The sequence below is a fragment of the Benincasa hispida genome, chromosome 11, assembly GCF_027475165.1.
Source record: "Benincasa hispida cultivar pf3 chromosome 11, pf3_genome.v1.1, whole genome shotgun sequence".
NCBI classification, from domain to species: domain Eukaryota; kingdom Viridiplantae; phylum Streptophyta; class Magnoliopsida; order Cucurbitales; family Cucurbitaceae; genus Benincasa; species Benincasa hispida.
Window position 1 is genome coordinate 5,059,339 of NC_143488.1, and position 20,525 is coordinate 5,079,863.

General features: G+C 34.3%; 1 pseudogene; it reads right to left on the reverse strand.

The window, feature by feature from the left end:
* Positions 1-7,370: 7,370 nt before the first annotated feature.
* LOC120090204 (plastid-lipid-associated protein, chloroplastic-like) lies at positions 7,371-19,403 on the reverse strand (annotated as a pseudogene).
* Positions 19,404-20,525: the final 1,122 nt, after the last annotated feature.

Consider the following 20,525-nt stretch of genomic DNA (forward strand, 5'->3'; position numbering starts at 1 on the left):
GGTACGTATATTCCTAATGATGTTGATTTATATATGGAGAATGATGAAGGCAGGTATGACAAGGGGGAAGGAAGTAGTGATACGAAGGATGAAATGATCTGTGTTAATGATGATGTGGAAGATACTACTGAAGTTTCTGATACACAAATAGTAAATCATGGTGAGAAGCCTGAAGAGGTGAAAGAACGTGATGCGTCACTTGATCTTCCTATAGTCCTGAGGAAAGGTACCCGTTCATGTACTAAATATCCTATGCATAGTTACATGACATATAGTAATCTGACATCCGAGTTCAAGACTTTTATTACTAGCTTGGACACTGAGGTGGTTCTAGATAACATAAGTGTTGCAATGAAAAAACCAGAATGGCGGTCTGCTGTTATGGAAGAAATAAGAGCTCTGGAAAAGAATAAAACCTGGGAACCAGTGACTTTGTCTGAAGGGCACAAAACAATAGGATGTAAATGGGTGTTTACTATAAAGTACAAGTCAGATGGGACAATTGACCGATACAAGGCTAGACTTGTTGCAAGAGGTTCCACCCAAACATATGGAGTGGATTATTCTGAGACGTTTTCACTTGTGGCTAAACTTAACACGATCCGAGTGCTTCTGTCAGTAGTTGTGAATAAATATTGGCCCTTACACTAGCTTGATGTTAAAAATGCGTTTTTGAACGGGGAACTTGAGGAGGAAGTCTATATGAGTCCCCCCTCCCAGGTTTGAAAGTCAATTTAAAAATAAAGTGTGTATATTGAGGAAATCACTATAGGGATTGAAATAGTCTCCAAAGGCCTGGTTTGACAGGTTCACGACGTTTGTGAAAGCACAGGGATATGTTCAAGGACATTCCAATCACACTCTTTTTGTAAGAGGATCAACATCAGGGAAAATAACTATTCTTATTGTCTATGTTGATGATATTGTTTTATCTGGGGATGATGATATAGAAGTCACAAGACTAAAAATAGAGATGGTTAGAGAGTTTGAAATTAAAAACCTCGGGAAACTAAGATACTTTCTGGGAATGGAAGTGACTCGCTCAAAAGAGGGTATATCAGTTTCTCAATGAAAATATACATTGGACATGCTAAAGGAAACAGGTATGACTAGGTGTAAACCTGTTGATTCGCAGTAGAATACAATGCAAAAATCGGTGATAAGAATGATGGAATTCCTGTTAATAAAGAAAGGTGTCAGCGGTTAGTTGGGAAGTTGATATACTTGTCTCATACAAGACCAGATATTTCTTATGCAGTAGGTGTTGTGAGTTAGTTCATGCAAGCTCCTTGTGAGAATCATATGATAGCAGTTGAACGTATTCTTCGGTATCTGAAAGGAACTTCTGGTAAAGGCCTAATGTTCAGAAAAATCGATAAACGATATGTTGAAGCTTACATTGATTCTGACTGGGTAGGGTCTGTTGTTGATAGAAGATCTATGTCTGGATTTTGTACGTTTGTCTAGGGAAATCTAGTCACCTGGAGAAGTAAAAAACAAGGAGTTGTTGCTAGAAGTAGTGTTGATGCAGAGTATCGGGCCATGAGTCTAGGGATTTGTGAAGAAATCTTGTTGAAGAAAGTACTATCAGATCTCCAGCAAGATAATGAGCTTCCAATGAAATTATTTTGTGATAATAAAGCTGCCATGATTATTACAAACAACCTAGTTCAACATGACAGAACTAAACATGTGGAGATAGACAGACACTATATTAAGGAGCGGTTGGACAGTGGAAATTCCTTATATTCCTTCGAGTCAACAAGTTGCTGATGTACTTACACAAGGGTTATTGAGACAAAATTTTAATTATTGTGTAAGCAAGTTGGGGCTTGTTGATATCTATGAACCAACTTGAGGGGGAGTGTTGGAAATAGGGATTTTAACCTAGGGGCATTTATGTAATTGTGTAAGACTCCTAGGGTTCCCTACTGTCTATTTATACAATGAGTCCTTGTGTATTTAATGTATCAGTTTTAAAACAAATAAGAAAAAGACTTTATATCGTAGTTTTTCTCCCTGCCCTGGGGTTTCCACATAATCCTGTTGTTTTTCTCTTCCATATTCTCTTTTTAACACTCACTAATATTGAAAAACACAATATAGAAGAAACAGCCTGTGGGGTATTGATCTTGAGCATCGCAGATAGTGTTCTAAGGTAAGTTATCAATGAAAATATAGCTTATGAGGTATGGGAAAAGTTGAAGAAGCTTTATTTGAAGAAAGATGTGCCTAACAAGTTCAATGTAAGGAAGACGTTATTTTTTTTCGACATGAATTCTTCAAAATTCCTGAAGCCAATCTTGATGAGTTCTAGAAACTCACCATTGAGTTTGCTCAAACAAGGGACAAGCTAGAGGAGGATAATGAAGCAACCTTCTTGATAAACTCTCTTCATGAGAGCTATAAAGATGTAAAGGCAACATTGAAATATGGAAGGGATCCGATTTCTATTGATAATGTAATCACAACTTTGAGAAGTAAAGAATATAACTTAAAGCTAAATTTAAAAGCAGTGGTGATGTTGAATCACTTTTCTCTAATGAAAAGTCGTTTCAAGTTTTCAAAAGGGTCATCGTTCACAAAGAGATAAATCAGCATTGAAGTGTTTTTTCCGTCACAAAGAAGGAATTTCAAAAGAAATTGTCCTAAGAGAAAGGACTCACGTAAAAAAGACTACAAGAAGCCAAAGGAATATGGGAGAGGAGATATCTCTATTTTAGAGGATAGATTTGGAGATGATGGATTTGAATTCATAAAAATTCTTTTGACCGTTGAGGAGAAAGCTAATGATCATGAAGTTAAGGAGGACTAGGTGCTAAACTCAGGTTGCACTTATCATGTGGCATGATCAAAGACATGGTTTATTTCCTATAAATCATGTGCTAGTGGTTCAGTGTTTATAGGAGACAATTATGGCTGTAAAGTGATTGAAATAGGCTCAATGGTGCTTAAACTCTAAGACAATAGAGACATACTTCTCAAGGAAGTGAGATCTGTTCCACAACATAGAAGGAATTTGATTTCTATGGGGATGCTTGATGATCGGGGTTGTTCTTTTGTTGGGAAGAATGGAAGCCTCGAGATTAGAAGGAAGGGATGACTATCCTCATGGGAAAGGAAAGAAATGGACTATATTTTGTAAAAAATATTACTCTTCGAGCTTAATCTTGTGTACAAAGAAGGTTAACACATATCAAATTGATTTGTGGTATAGGAGATTCCCACACATAAGTGAGAAATGCATACAAGAGTTTTAGAGACAGGACTGATTAAGTCAAAAGGTACTAAGAGACTTAGTTTTGTGAATTTGTGTCTATGGAAAGTCAAAGAGGCAGAAGTTTGTGAAGGGACCCATTTAACTACCAAAATCCTTAGCTACATTCATGTTGACTTATGAGGACCTACAAGGACATCTTCCTGGAGTGGCTCAAGGTATTTCCTCTCTTTAATAGATGATTTTTTAAGGAAAGTTTGAGTTTTTTTGTTAAAATCTAAAGACCAATTTTTTTTTTTTTAATCATTTGTTCAAAATCAATCTAATAAGAGAGTAAAATTATTGAGGATTACAATGGTCTAGAGTTTTTGGGCAATGACTTCAATAGTTTTTGTGCTGAAAATAAGATAACTAGACATATAGCAGTAATTTATACCCCACAACAAAATGGAGTAGCTGAGAGAAAGAATAGAATTATCCTAGAGCAGATAAGATATATTATTTCAAAAGAAAAAGTGTCAGTCTTTCTGGGCAGAGGTAGTAGCTACAACTTGTTTTACTATCAATAGAAGTTATTGTACGACTACTGATTTGCACTCCTGAAGAAGTATAGTCAGGAAACCCTCTAACTTATTTATCCTAAAATGTTTTGGTTGTGTGGATTGTTGGGGATGATGCCTTAAATCTCGTGATCTTGTAGTTTGTAATTGTATTTAATCAAACTTATTATTTATCTAATAAAATAAATTGTATTTTTATTTGAAATTTAGTTGCATTGATCCAAAAATCAATAAACTAAGATTCAAGGTTATTTGATGTAACAAAAACATGTATGTGAAGATATACAAGTGGATCATGTTTAAGTGATAACCTGAACGGTTTGTAGTAGATAGATAAGATTGAGTACCTTATCTTGGTGACAGTACGGATATAATCCATTTTATAGCTGTTACAATTGTTGTAAAGTGCTACAAATGATGTAATCATGATAATTTATGTGGAGACATGTGAGCAGAAGTATCCTTACTAGAAGAAATTTGGGCTTTAATGTCGATTTTAAACCGACATTAAAGATAGTGTTATTAAAGTCCTTTAATGTCGGTTGCCTTTAAACCAACATTAAAGGGCTTCAATAACACAGCCTTCAATGTTGGTTGCAACCGACATTAAAGACCTTCAGTGAAATTTCCAACCGACATTACAGGTCTTTAATGTCAGTTGCAACCGACATTACAGTCTCTGTTTTTTTTTAAAATTATTAACCGACATTGAAGCCCAAATCTGTCCCTTTTTTTTAAATTTCATTGTCGAATCCATTTTTTTGGTCAAAAAGTATAACATGACACATCATCGTTGAACGTTGTGGCTATGACATATTATTCATGTATGGATTGTAAATCTATTACATTTAATCCACAAATTCTGCTATAAAATTATAATTTAAAAGGCTGTACAATAATTCAGGCCTTGAAGACACAAGTTACAAGTAATATAAACATTATGATTTTATAAACATACTGTCTCTCTCCACTTGGTAAGTATGGATCCCTTCATAATTCTTCTTGAACCAACCCCCTAGCTTCAGCAGTGTCTGGTTATAGGCATCTTTGTCTGACCGCTGTTGTTCAAAGGATCACAAACAAAAAAGGTTTAAGACAAAGAATTGAAAGTGAAAATGTGATAAGAATTCATATTCAACTAACAGTGTTTATTGGGAATATGCATAAATGGTACATTCAAGGCAAAATTCTTGTAGTGAATGTGTTGGATCTAAAGTTCCCCAAGAAAAAGCATAAAGAGGTTGCAATACCAAATATTTACTCCTTTGTTGCATCTTCAAAACAAGAAAACTCAATAGTTGAATAAATGAAAGAATCTTCTTTTTCAAGATCTCGAAGAAGAGAAGCTTAGTTACCTAGATATGAGATACGAAGATGATGGAAAATTTTCAAGAACACATACATCAATAAGCAAATTTAGTTCACAATATACTTCAAACCTCAAAATTTGTCACAAAGACTACCATAGTGCATGAATAACCTACAAACTACCATAGTGCGACCTACAAACTCGAGCACCTTGAATCAAATCTAAACTACAAACTCGAGCACCTTGAATTTCTATTGTACTGAATTATTGGGAATTATGATAACTGTCCTAACAAGTAATCAATCTTTGTAATATCTCAAGCCAATAATTGGGGGGGGGGGGGTATGCAATATCAATGGAAGAAGCAATAAAAATGAGTCTTTGAGAGAGAATAAATGATATATATATATATATATATATATATAATTTTTTTCCTTTTAAGATCTCCTCCCCACGCCTCCCTGCGCAGTGGTTGAAAATATCTGAAGAGAGTATGAGAAATAACTCATTAGCTAAAATCATGTGTAGAAGAAAGAAAACAAACCCATCTTGAGCAATTCATCTGCAAGTTGAAGTGGGAGACACCATCAAATGGAGAGCATAACAAAACATGTTGGTTTTTTCTCTTTTTTTTTATTATTTTTTTTTTTTTTTAAAGTTTTAGCATCCCATCACAACACAGTTATACACAAAATTTGCAGATGGTTTCCTTGCAAGCAAATCCAATCTTGGAGGTCCTTCACTTGGAACCCATGAATTGAGTTTTATATAACCTTCCCCCATGGCCCTTGGTCCACCAATAACAATAAGTCTATCTCCACAAGCTCTAAATGCAAGCCCCCAACCATTAATTGAAACTGCTCGTTCAGGTAACCTCCCAACATTTCTATAAACACTCGAAAAGAAACTAAAGGCTATGAATTCTGAATATAACCAGTCACTAGAGTTGTCCATGTAATGACATTTCTTCTAGGCAAATTATCAAACACTTTGTGAGCAATTTCCATGACTCCACATTTCACATAAACGTTAACAAGAAAAGTCATTACAAATAAGTCTTCACGAGTCCCAGTTTTTACGATATGTCCATGGATAATTTCCGCTTTTGCAGCTAAATTCCTATCTATATATTCTGAAAAGAAAGAACAGAAAGACTATTGAGTTGTTTTAAATTATCTTGCTAATTAATTTGTTACCACTGATATCATCGTACTTGAGGTATCAAGCAGTAATTTATCGATTGTTCTAACATAAACTATAGAATTGTGATTAAAAACAAACAGTAATAATCAATTTGACAATGAGATGCACTTACAAAGCCAAATATTTTCCATCTCGACTGATGGACATTATGCAAGCAGGCTTTCTCAGCAACCTCTTATACCCAATTCTTTTCCAATTACTGATGTCTAAACCATTTTTATTAGAGCTTGATAATGAGTTCTGAAAGAGTCGTACCTGTTTGGACGGGTACAAAATAAAAATGGTTTAGTTCCATCCTTAGAAATCCAAATAAACATGTTACTAATTATGAGGAAAATGCAATAAACACAAAATAACAGGTAAAAATATCTACCATACCGCACTCCGGGTTATAAGAACTCCATCGTCAGTCTTCCAAACTCTTACTGATCCATCATTGGAAGTAGAAGCCAAGAACTCTGAGTCTAGGCTAGAACAAGATTAAACTAAGCGTCTAAATCATTAATCCAGGAGAGGGAAGAAAAGCCAACAAATACTTGCAAAATTTCCATCCACCATAATCAGAGTCACAGATAACAAATTTAATTGATGTTTTATGGGTTATTTATATAGTTCTGCTAGCAACAGGTTAATGTCAAATGGTCTACAAAACATTCCATACCATCATGCTTTATGCATAGATTTGAAGATGTTGTGAACACTTTCCTAATAACAATTCCAAAAGATCAAGATAAGAACTATGTTCACGAAGCAACCCATTAAATATGAACACACAAATTTTATTGTACGAAAAGATACCCTAATAGCAATATTTGTATAGATACTGTGTGAGGAAATAAACAAACAGACATGTTTCCATACGTCGAGAATATATCAGCAATAGACAACTTCATGGCTCACCTAAAGTCCATATCCCTCACAGATTTATGTGCACTTGGTTCATCTAAAATGGGGTGCAAGCTTGGCCACTCCAAGATTCTGAGATGTCCATTTTATAGGTAATTTGATGTCAAAATAAATCCACTGTGGTTTTGAGAAAGACAAGAATAAAAAAGAACCATGAATTCCCTAAACTAGATATTTAGGGAGATAAGAGAGCACTGCCTTCCTTGATGAATACAAACATGCTACCACCATCTCCTTGTGAAATTCGAAGATCTTCATCGAGATAAGTAGTTAGCAACCAAGACTCGGCACTGCTACTTGGGATTGAGAACTTGATCGGTGGTTGGCTCGATATCATCTTGGCCACATTTGAAGTAATATCTTGAATGGAGGATATGACACCATTGAATGGTGAAAGGTCAATCTTTTGCCCGAGAAACTCCACATTTTCTGGTATAACTAATGAATCCGTTAGCTGGGGAGTCCCATGACACCTTCTTCAAACTTTATCTGGAAAAATCGTTGAGTGTGAAAATAAATATTAGCTTATTACAAAGTCAAAAGAGTTGAGATTGCACCTACGGACAAGAAAATCCATTTTTTTTTTTACCGTTCAGACTGTCGGATCACCGAAATATTACAAAGTCAAAAGAGTTGAGATTGCACCTACGGACAAAAAAATCCATTTTTTTTTTACCGTTCAGACTGTCGGATCACCGAAAGATTCTAGCTTACCTGTACACGCTGGGGACTTTTAAATTCAAACTTTGCATTAATACTAATAGAAGTGGTGGCTAGAGGGTCGGAAAACTGGATGGAGTTTTGGACGGTGAAACTCTATGAATCAATTATTTGTGAAATTTCTTCCACTTTGACCAATGGAAATGTACTCCTAGACAACAGTGGGTGCATACCCGAGAATGATGTGTACCTACATCCCCAAACATTCATATTAAGAAACGTTGGGTGACATAATTTTGTAATGTAGAATTGTTGCAACCAATCATATGCTAGTACGTAATAGACAGCAAATAGATTTCAACAAAAGACAAAAAAAAAAGGGGACAAAAAAAGTTTTAGCAGGTTATGATCATCCTCTAGACATTAAAACTCTTGCCATATAAAATTAAGGCAGGTTTGTCAGGTGTAAAAAGCTATTGTAAAGACTCCCTTGATTTCCCTCTAAGGTTTAGTGAAGCAAACATAAATGCTAGCAACTTCGGCTAGCTGACCACATTCAAAGAAATTGATACAAAACCAGATGCAAGGACAATTGCAGTCATCTCAATCACAAGTCTGAATCCCATCAAAGAAACCAAAACTTAATCAAACCCTTTCTAAATGGCCCATACATTCTAGTTTAACACAGAGCAATATGACTCGCCCAATAGGAAGTAGCTGAATTAACAACGCCACATGGTAGGTCGATACTAAGTCCAAATATGATATTCAAGATCAACACGTACAAGAAATTACCGCCAATATTTAAAAATTCGTGAAGCTTTGCAAGGGAGATGTGTGATTAGTCAGCAGAAATGAAATTCGATTAAACTCGTTCCAGCTTTTCAATCATCCGAAAAAAATTACTAGGTTTCGTTGATTCAGGATCTTTTTCCCAATTCATAATACGAAGTTCAATCATATAGTACAAAGAGGAAGTTGTTATTAAAACAACTATTGGAAAAATAACCAACCAGGTTACTAGTATCAAGTTTGGTATTATTAAGAGAACTTACGCGAGAATCCATTTGCCGTTGAGCAGAGTTAGGGTCTCAGTAGGAGCAGGTGTTGGATTTTTCGCTTTGAGTTGCGTAATCTACCATTGTAACTATGGCTTGGCTCATTTTGAAAGGGGTAAGGAATGACTGAAACAGGGGAGGGTCAGAACAAGATTGTATTTTCTATTCCTACCAACAATTGCAACATGGATGCAGGCGATTGGGTGCGGCAGCATGGGTTGCATGACGCTGGGTTGCATGAAAAGGGACGGTGCGTGTCGAGCGGCGGAAGTCGATGATAGGGAAAATAGGGTTTAGAAAGGGATAGATAGGGAAGTCTGGGAATGAAAGGAAAAAGAAAATTGGGGGGAGGGGGGGAAGGGGGAAAAGGAAGCGGGAAATGAAAAAAATGGGGGGAAATGGGTTTTTTTTTTTTGTTTTTTAAAAAAAGAAAAACGGATCTTTAATTTCAGTTTTAAATCGACATTAAAGGTATACCTACAATGTCAGTTTAAAACCGACATTAAAGATCCACTTTTTTTTAAAAAAATAAAACCAACATTATACATCCGGTTTCACTTTTGCCAACCGACATTAAAGCCCAAAATTCTTGTAGTGCCTATACAAAGAGTTTATATAGGACTGGACCACGAAATGAATAGTCTCTACTTATAACACCGTTGCTAGAAGAGACTTACATTTCACTAGAACAACCAAAAGTGACTTGACTTAAATCCTAAGTGAGTTATGAACTCCTACCTAGGAGGATGGTCTTTTGATTTATATGGATGTGAATGGTCAGATTCATCGACTTAATAAGCCTACCATTTTGTGGATTCATCTGATTGAGGAGCTGGGAACACAACTATAGAAGAAGGAATGTACTCCTTCTCTATTGTTAGGATAAGTAAATACATTACTCCTTTAAGGTGCTGATTTCGGGACTTGAACAATGCGGCACCACACCCTCTCCTGGCCCGAGAGGGATTCATTTATAGTTGGACTATAACTAATTGTTCATTAGAGGGATCAGTGGTACTTAAGAAGTTAGATGTAACTATAGGGGTAAAACAGTAATTTTGATCCAGCTGTACTGACGGAAGTTATTGAAGAGTCAACGTACTGTTGATTAGTTATATCCAATAGGCACAGATATATATCTATAGTGCAAAGAGTGCAGTTGTCGTTCTTTAGTCGAGTGACTAGCAGTTAACGAAGGTTGATTATTTAATTAAAGAGTTTAATTAATTAATCAAGTATCGTTGAAGCTTCAATCAATAGGCTCATAAGGTTTCCTTATTAGCTCAATAAGGATTAATGAGAATCAAATTAATGTTGGATTAATTTGAATTGTTCAAATTAGTTAAAGGGAATTAATTATATAAGATATAATTAATATAATGTATGTTATACATTATAATATAAAGTTTTAGTGAGAGAAATAAATATTTGAATATGATTTTAATTATATAAACATGATTCATATTAAAACTATAGATTAAAATTAATATGAATTATATTCATATTAATACTATAGGTTATATGAGAGAGTAATAAACTATATGTTATGTTATATGTGATATAATAATACAGTTATATGTGTGTGTGTGTGTGTATATATATATATGGACAAATATGCATACATATATGAACAAATATGTATATATATATATATATGTATACATATATATATTTATTAGAAATTAAAAATTAAAAATTTTGAATTTGTTTTAAATTAAAAAAGGGGATGGAGTTATTTGATGACTTTCTTAACCCACTCCCTCTCTCTTATACGTATTTTCACAGAAGAATAGGGAGCAATTCTGGATCTTCATCTCTTCTTCTTGCATCCATTTTCTCTGCGTGAAAATGCTCTCTATGCCAAAAACTTCTCTCAAACAAAATATTCCCTTATACAACTATTCTTCTAATCGAGCCCACAAAACTCCGCATTGATTCTCATCTTTGAGAATAACAATGACTCCTTTATGGTGGTGTCCCTTTCTTCACTGATGTGTTTGTGGTTTTGGTCCTGAGTTCCGGAGATCAAGAGGAGATCGACTTGTGGTGGTGCTGTTGGGGAGGATACATGAAGAAAGGTTTTTCAATGGTGAGTTTCTCTCATTCTCTTCTCCTTTCTGTTAACTTAGTTGAGAGCATTCTTAGTTTATCTTTGTTTATCCTTAGTTTACGTCCCTCTGTAATTTGAATATTCCGTAAAATGAAAACAAGACACAACTGCATTTATTTGCTTCTTCTTTGCGATATTCAGAACCCTTCAATTGGTATTAGAGCCAATTGTGTCTCTGATTTTCGTTTTCGAACATCAATTCAGAGTTTTTGGTGGGTGTATTGGATTTTGAATATTGTTGGTTTGCATTTGAATATTTCGAAATTGGCATAGTTTTTACTGCTTTAATCAGTCGATCTATAAGGGCCTAGTGTATTTTTGGGCATTCTAGATCTTAAAATTGAGCTTGTAATAGTCCTGTCACTCGTGGTGAGTTTTCAATTTCATTTTAGAGAATTTTGAAGCAAGAACGAAGCAAAACGGATGAATGGGTGAAGTAGAGGAAGTCTTTTGCCTTAGAGCATAAGGCTAGAGCGTAGCAACGCTCGCTCTACACATAAGTCAGAAAGCCCAGTGTGACTGTGTTCTAGACGCAGTGTTGTAACACTGCACGAAGTGTCGTGACGTTACGAACAGTGTAAGGGCACATTATGGCAGCATAAATGCCAGCGTTGCGACGCTCGGCTAGAGCATCGCAACACTCCGAATGTCCGCGTGCATATGAGACCGTGCTAATTATGGCTTCAAGTGTGGGTTGTAGCAACCTAAAGGTAGTTTAATTTTTTTTTTTGGTATTTATTGATTGTTAATTATTATTAATTAATTATTTTTATTTATTTTCACTAATTAAATTAATATGAGTATTATATTAATTTAATTAATGTTAAAGATTTCAATTTCGATCCAATATTGCTTGTATAATTTTATTATACATGTGATGTATAGTTTATTTATTATATTGCATAGTGTATGCCATATAGTATAAAAGTCCCACCATAGGATAAACATTATTTCATGCATCATTTTAATATAAATGTTACTGTATATAGTTGAATGATTTAATTAAACATACTCATGCGTAAACGTATGTATATTTAACTCAGTTGTGCCTAGATGAAATGTGTAATATATACAATGACGTAGGACAAGTTTCCGTGTTTGAACCCAAGTAAAATCCAAACAAGATTTCCTGGTAAGTCCAGGATCGAACATAGGAATTTGGTAATGTGACTTGTTGAATGTTTTAATGATCTCTTTCGGTGAAGTGTAAATCATAAGCAATGGTGATGTGTTTATACTAAATATGTTAATAACTACAATGGTGATGGTGGTGATGATGTGATGAATATGAAATGGTGACTAGGCGAGAAAGAGCAATTACAAAAAAATAGCAGGTGATAGAATGGGGTTAAAAAGCGATGAATGAAGTAGGGTCAAGAAGATTCACTAATAACTCCTTAAGCATAGCATATGTAAGCATTCATGTATCGACTTTTGTTAATGATCCCACCTCTTGGTGTCAAAAGTCACATTTGTTCTATCTTTATAATGCATGCTGAGTTGATTATTTCATGAAAGATCTAACTTTATCTCTAAATCTAATTCTTTCCTTGTTTAATGAAGTCTAAGTTGCTTGTTCTCTCGACTAGTTGACCACTTATACCTAATTAAATTCTAACTGAATTAGACATTGAAATAAATGCAAATTAAACAAGATGAATTTTTTTACATATGCATGCTTTTGGAAAATATTAGGTTATCTTCTCAACCCCACTGGGAATTTTGTTGCTCATGAAAAAAGAGAAGAAGAATATGAGTGAGATGAAATGTATGGTAATCATATTCATATTAAAAATAAGATGATTCTCAGGTGTGATTCTTAATATAAAATATGAATAAAAGGAAAGAATAAAAATGATAGATAGAGATATCAAACTTCAGGTTGTAATCTCTTACTTCCTTTGGCTCCAATGCTGCTTGCTACTTGCTACTTGTGATTTCTTCGAGATGAAGGTTGAATTTTTCCTCACTTCCAGAGAAGAGACTAAGCTCCCACTTAGAATCTTCACTTGGGACTTATGAGACGAAAATGGAGGTATTTTGGCAGAGCTTCCACAATCTCTTGTAGAGCCTTTGTATCCATTGTATGAGCTGCCACAGACTATTTATAGGTATTGAAAGTGTATCCTAAAAATCTCTCTAATGATGATTTTGTTGGGATTGGTATCCTAATTCCTTGGTAATCTCGTAGTTTGTAAACACTATGTAAACATATTGTTATTAATAAAATAAGTGTTATTTTATAAGCATTTATAAAGTTCAATAAACTAAGATCCGAGGTTATTTTATGTAACTTAAGCATGTATGTGGAGATATACAAATGGATCATGCCTTAAGTAATAACCTAAATGGTTTGTAGAATAAGGATATAGGAGAGATACCTTATCCTGGTGACACTAGGGATATGGCCCGCTTTGTAGATGTTACAAGTGTTGTAAAGTACTATAAATGGTCTGATCCTGAGCATTCATGTGGGGATATGCGAGCGGGGGTATCTTATACAAAGAGTTTGTATAAGACCGAACCATGAAATGATTAGTCTTTTTATATAACGCCGTTCATAATTGAGACTTACGTTTTCCTAAGATGACCATAGGTGGCATGGCCTTAATCTTGAATGAGTTGAAAACTTCTACTCATGAGGGTGGTCTTTTGATTTTTATAGGTGAGAATTGCCAGATTGCCAACTCAACAAAACTGCCATTTTGGGGATTCATCTGATTGGGGAGCTGGGAACTCAGCTATACAAGACGGAATTCACTCATTTCTTGAAGTAGGGGTTAGTAGATAAATTGCTCCTTTAAGGGCTGATTCTGGGTCTTGAACATAGTGACCACACCCTCTCTTGAGAAGAGGGAACTCAGTCATAGTAGGACTATGACTTATTGTTCATTAGAGGAATCAGTGATACTTAAGGAGTTAGATGTAACTACAGGGGAAAAACGGTAAATTGGTTCAACTGTACTTACGAGCAATTTGTGAAGGGTCATCGCACTATTGATTGATTATATCCAAATGAGCATGAAAATATATCTGTAGTGCGAAGAGTGCAACTGTCGGTATTTAGTGGAGTGACCAATAGTTAACGGATGGTGGATCTCGTGATTAAAGAGTTTAGTCAGTAATTCACGTACCATTGGAGTTTCAAGCTACAGGTCCATAAGGTCTCCTTGGTAGCTCAGTGGGTTCAAGTTGAGAACCAAATTAACAAGAGAAATTTTGATTATATATGATATAATTAAATTGATTCAATTATATGTGATATAATTGATATGATGTATTTGATACATTATTAATTGGAAGAATTAATATAAATATGATTTATATTAAATACCATAAAATAGAAAAAGAACTATAATTTATATGTTTCGTATGAAGAAATATTAAAACTATAGATCATAAATATAATATGATAAGTTGGTTATTGTATTATTTACAATATATTAATTATGTGATAATTAATTAATCTTTTTCTTCAATAACCGACTTGAGTGGGAGGTTATTGGAAGTTTTATGGTAACTGTGAGATAAAAAAAAATTATTTTTTTCTAAGCCGAGTGGTTGATTCATTGTATCGTTTTAGAAATAAAAGGCTATCGAGTAAAATAGTTTTAGTAAACGATAGCATCTCATAGCCTAAACGATCAAGTAGCGAGTTTATTATACGATAGTTACTCATTACTACACGATCGAGTAGCAAGTCTATACGATAGGCTTCTTCTTACTACATCATCGAATATCAAGTTTATACGATAGGCTTCTTCCTTCTCCCACTTACTCGATCATCTAATCGATCGTTTACCTCCTTTATTCCTCTATCCAAAGTCACACAGAGCCCACAACTCCTAGATTCTCATACTAAGAATACCAAGGTAACTCTTGTGGTGGTGTTCTTGTTCTTGTTCGAGGGTCGAGGATCGAGTTGCACTCGATAGTGATCGAGGATTCTTCAGTTTGTGTTGTTGGCTGTTCTGATCGTTGCATTCGAGTTCTTCTTTGGACGCATTGGAGATTGATCGAGGGATACTTGAAGAAAAAGTGCTTTAAAGGTTTGCGTACTCTATCCATTGTTCATTTAAAGAAGCATGCTTGTAATTTATTGTTTTTGTATAATATGTTCTTGTCGATGGTATTTGTTTGTGTTCTTTCTCAATGAAATTTGGAACGATTTGCTTCTGCTCTCTGGTTCTCTATTTCGAGTTACTTTAGATTTCACACTTGTACATTTAATTCCATGCCCTGTTGTGTTGGTTGATCATATCACAGATTCATTGGATTTGGCCCATGTTGTCGCTTTATGGTTTTTTTGCGTACTAGAATCTTCCTCGCATGGTTGTTCTACGCATGCAAGTTTTGCATCACATTTCTTCAATCTCTGTGATTAGGGCTACTGAAGGAACCCTATTAAAAGTCCTTGAGCGGAAGTGGGGATCAGATCTAAATCCCAAAAAATTATAAAATAAAAGTCTTATAGAGAAGAACAGAAGATATGCAATTAATTTAGAAAATACAACATACTCGAAACGAAATATAGGAAAAATAAAATGGGTTAAAAAAACCCTTACCTTTGAAGAACAGTTCTTCAATTGAATCCTTCAAACCGACGAACACCACCATGATGGCTACCTTCGTATTCTCTAGATGAGAACCAGAAGTTTGTGGGCTCTTACTATTTTGGAAGAGAGAGATTTTTTTTTAAAAGAAGAGTAGAATTTTAGAGGAGGAGAACAAGAGCCTGGAAAAACAAACAGGAAAAAGCTTAAGAACCTTTCTTTTGTTTTTTTTAGATGATGGAGGAAGATGAAAACTGCAGGCCCCATCTTCCCCCATAGAATAGTTCTTTTAGTTTCTTTAGATTGGAAAAATCTACTTCTCTTTGATTTTTAATCATTTTCAAAAATTGATTTTTATTTTTATTTTAAATGAAACAATTTTATTTAAAATTATTTTTACAAATTAATTTATATAAAACTAATTTTTTTGGGGAATGTCCTAAAACTCACAGTTTATGTTAAACATTCTATTTATCGATAGTAATAAATTGTTGATTTCGCATTCTATTATAAAAATCCAATAAACATATCCATGGCTATAGTTTGAATACTTTAACTATATATAGTGACATAAACATGATCAAATTAATAGTATATAGCCTAAATGTTCTAATACGTATATGGATGAAATGGGGTATCTCATCCTGCTAACACTATTGGATGCGACACACTTTGTAGTTGTTACAAGAAGTTGTAAGGTGCTACAAACGATGTGATCCACAGATCGTTCATGTAGAGACATGTGAGTGGGGGCATCCTATGCAATGAGTTTGCATATAGACTGGACCACAAAAATAATCACTTTTCTTTCTAACGACCATTTACCGTTAAAACTGATTATTTCATTTATTAAGTAACCTAGTTTAACTCGATCTTAATCCTGAGCTAGCTACGAACTTCTATTTGTTCGGAATTATCCTTTGATATGAAAACAGTGAGAGTAGTCCAACAGCACTGCTTAATAAGTCTCCCATTTTGGGATAAGACCAGATGAATAGCTGGGGACATAGCCCTACAAGATGGAATTCGCAGGGTTAGCAGATAGGTTGTTCTCTTAAGTACTGATACAAGGTCTTGAACAATTAGGGACCTACCTTCTCATGATAGAGAAAGAACTTGATTCATAGGTATTATGAATCAAAATTGCTCATTAGAGGGTCAGTGGGAACTTAAGGAACAAGATATATTCACAGGGGTAAAACGGTTATCTTGACCCAACTATGATTACAAACAACCTGTGAATGATTGACTTACTGATTATGGTTATATAAAGTGGACATAATATATCTACAGTAAGAGGAGTTCAGCTATGGGCTATAATGGAGTGACCCATTAGTTAATGAATGAGGGTTAATTCGGTATAATAAGTTTAGCCGATTAATCTTGGATCGTTGGAACCCATGATTTGTAGGTCCGCGAGATTTCCCTACTAGCTCGTAAATGGACAAGCTTTAGAGTAGCTTGATAAGTTAATTTGAAATGTTCGAATTAGAATTAAACGGAATAAGAAAAGTTATATTTAAATATGATTTAAATATATGAAGATGAATTTATATAAAAAAATTAATTTAATATTTGCTATTAAATTAATTAGAATTATTTAAAAATTAATTTATGAAATGAATTTTATAAAATTAATAAGATTTTCAGTTTTAAAACCAAAATTGATTTTGAAATTGGTTTTGATAAAAAGTATACATACATATATATATAGATATACATACATATATATATACATATATATATAGATATACATACATATATATATACATATATATATACATATATACATATATATATACATATATACATATATATATATATATATACACATACATACATATATATATATACATACATATATATAAAATTGTAAACATGCACAAAATGGAAAAACAAATTTTTCTATTACCATCTTCTACTAGTTCACACAAACATCACTTCCCTTCTTCACATTTACTCCAAGCATGAGCTGTAACTCATGCAGTGATCTTTTTTGCATGTTTACCTGCAACAAATAAAGAAGATTGGAGTATATTTGGAACATGCATTCAAAAGAAATTTTAGAGAAAATTTAGGGCTGAAAAAAAGTTCTTCAAGTAGACTGGTGCGATGAGCTTTCCCTTGTTTTCCGTCGATTCAAGCTATTCTTGAATCCCACAACTTGTTCTAAAGCTTCAAGAGGATAGTGGGGAAGATCTTGAGGTGGTCCATGGTGGTTTTTGGAGAAGACAATTGCTGTTGATCAAGATCTTGAAGAGTTCTACAAAGGTATGACTTCAAACCCTCTCATACTAGATATACTTTAGTTTCTGCCAAAATTAATGAATTTGAATACTTATTGATCCTTGTTGCTTCCGCTCCATGTTAATACACTCTTACAATTTTATTTTATTTTAATTAAACCTTTTAATTAAAATAATATTAATTTAGTATCTTAATATTAAGTTAATAAAACACTAATTCCACCAATATGATTAAATTTCATATTTAAATCATAATTTAAATATTAATTGATTCTCCAAATTTGTTTAATTTCAACTAAATTAAACAATTTTAATTAATTGTATCAAATATAATAAATTGAAAACCCTAGTAATTGAATTTAAAAATTTCATATTCATAACCACAAGTCCAAAATTCATCCAACTAATACTCAATTTGCTATTCCAATTTATGAGCCAGTAGAAGGATCTAATGGACCTATAGATCATGAGCTCCAACGATTTGTAATTAATCAGTTAAAACTTTTTAAACCGAATTAATTACTATTCGTTAACTATCAAGACACACCACTATAGCTCAATAATTGCAGTCTTCTCACTATAGATATATTTCTGTCTATTTCAACCATAATCAGTAAGTCGATCCTTCACAGGTGGTTTGTATTTATAGCTATGTCAAAATTACTGTTTTACCCTTAAGCTCCCACTGACCCTCTATTGAACAACTGATTTGTAATATCATTTATAAATCATATCCCTCTCTACCAAGAGAAGGCAAGGCCTCGTTGTTCATGGACAAATATATGACGAAGCCTTGAAAATTCTAGACTGTATAACCAAACACAATATGGAATGTGTAGATGAGTCACAATCAGAAGATAAGCGGCATAGGCCCGTAATGATCGAAACTGAGGTGGTGACTAACTTATCAATGAAAATGGCTACCATGACAAATATGCTAAAGAATTTAGCAATGAACAACGTAGTTTAAACAAAAAACGTTCACTAGATTGATGCGTTGGGGTAACCCGTGATTGGATATGTGGGTTGTGAGAAATAACCCATTCTTAAAGACATATAATCCAGGATGGTTATTCTTCTTCGATACCGCTTCATGGAATATCCTCTCTTATTGATCTTATGGAGAAATCCAGTATCGGTCAACTGTAGGAAACTGGCCTATTACTGGTATCCTTTCAACCACCAACTCTTATTTGTAGGTTCGAATAGGTACCTGACAATGAACTTGGATGATCGAAACTGAGGTGGTGACTAACCTATCAATGAAAATGGCTACCATGACAAATATGCTAAAGAATTTAGCAATGAACAACGTAGTTCAAACAAAAAATGTTCACTAGATTGATGCGTTGGGGTAACCCGTGATTGGCTATGTGGGTTGTGAGAAATAACCCATTCTCAAAGACATATAATCCAGGATGGAGAAACCATCTTAACTTCTCTTGGGGAGGTCAACAAAAAAACCAGATCAATATGGTATGTAACAGCAGCATAAGCAAGGTCTCTTCCTTGGATACCAGCACGCACAACAACAACCACTTCAATCTCACAACAAAGGTACCAACATGTCAAATTCTTCATATTCTCTTGAAGCTTTGTTGAAGGAATACTTCGTCCAAAATGATGCGATGCTGAAAAGCCAGGGGTCGTCAAAGATGCACATGGGATAGATTGTAAACGAGCTGAAGAACTCTAACATCCCACACATTTTTATTTAATAATAATGTAATTTTTAGTAACTTTATTAGTTGGAAATTCAGTAATTATCCTTCGTTGGAGAGCATGTTTGGAATTTTTGATTTGAAGTATAAGTGCGAGAATTTAAGTGTTGGCGTGAAAATTATTCAATTTTGAAAATTAATGGCATGAATTAATTTTCTTTGAAAAAGGAAAGGAATTAAATAGTATAAAGTGGAATAAGGAAATGATTTAATTATAATTATACTATTTTCTTTTTTTGTTATTATTATTATTATTATTATTTTTAAATAAGAAGAATCCCCCCCTCCCCCCATCTCCCTCACGCACGGGTCCCCCTCTTCCCTAGAAAATTTTCTTCATGCCTTCACGAGCTGCATCCCCTCACTGCCCATTCTGAACGACTGCTGCGCTGCCTCCCCTCATTTCCATTCCGAACGCCACCGCGCCGCTTTCCTTTACTGCCCACATCCGAACTCCCTGTTGCTCGCCCAGCCGGTTTCTCCACCGCCTGCCACGTCGTCTTCTAGCAGCTTGACTTTTAGCTTTTTGGTAAGATCTATTTTTGGTGGTTGGGTTCTTGAAAGACTTTAGATTACCACTAAGTTGGATTAAGGATGAAATTAGTCGCTTATTTAATTTCAGATTTGAACTTGGGAAATCACAGCAGCGATGGTCCAGCAAATTCAAGATCGTTCGACAAGAGTGTTGGTAAGAGTTTTGATCCTTATTATTGGTTTGTGGGCATGCTTCGATTACTGAATTAAGTTTGACTTAACCCTTGTATCTTTAAGGTTCATTGGGAGTTAAAATCTGTTAGCAGGAGATTTTTGGAGTCGAAATCTTGGGAGTGGTTGTTGATCAAGTTCTTTGGGTAAGTTTTGGGTATTGTGGTTTTGAATCTGAGATTTCGTAATTATTGTTGGACTGAACTTTATTGGTTGTATTCGTATGTTAGGGTTGTTACTTCAAACCCCGGTCATCGTTTGGTTGTCTAAGTTTATC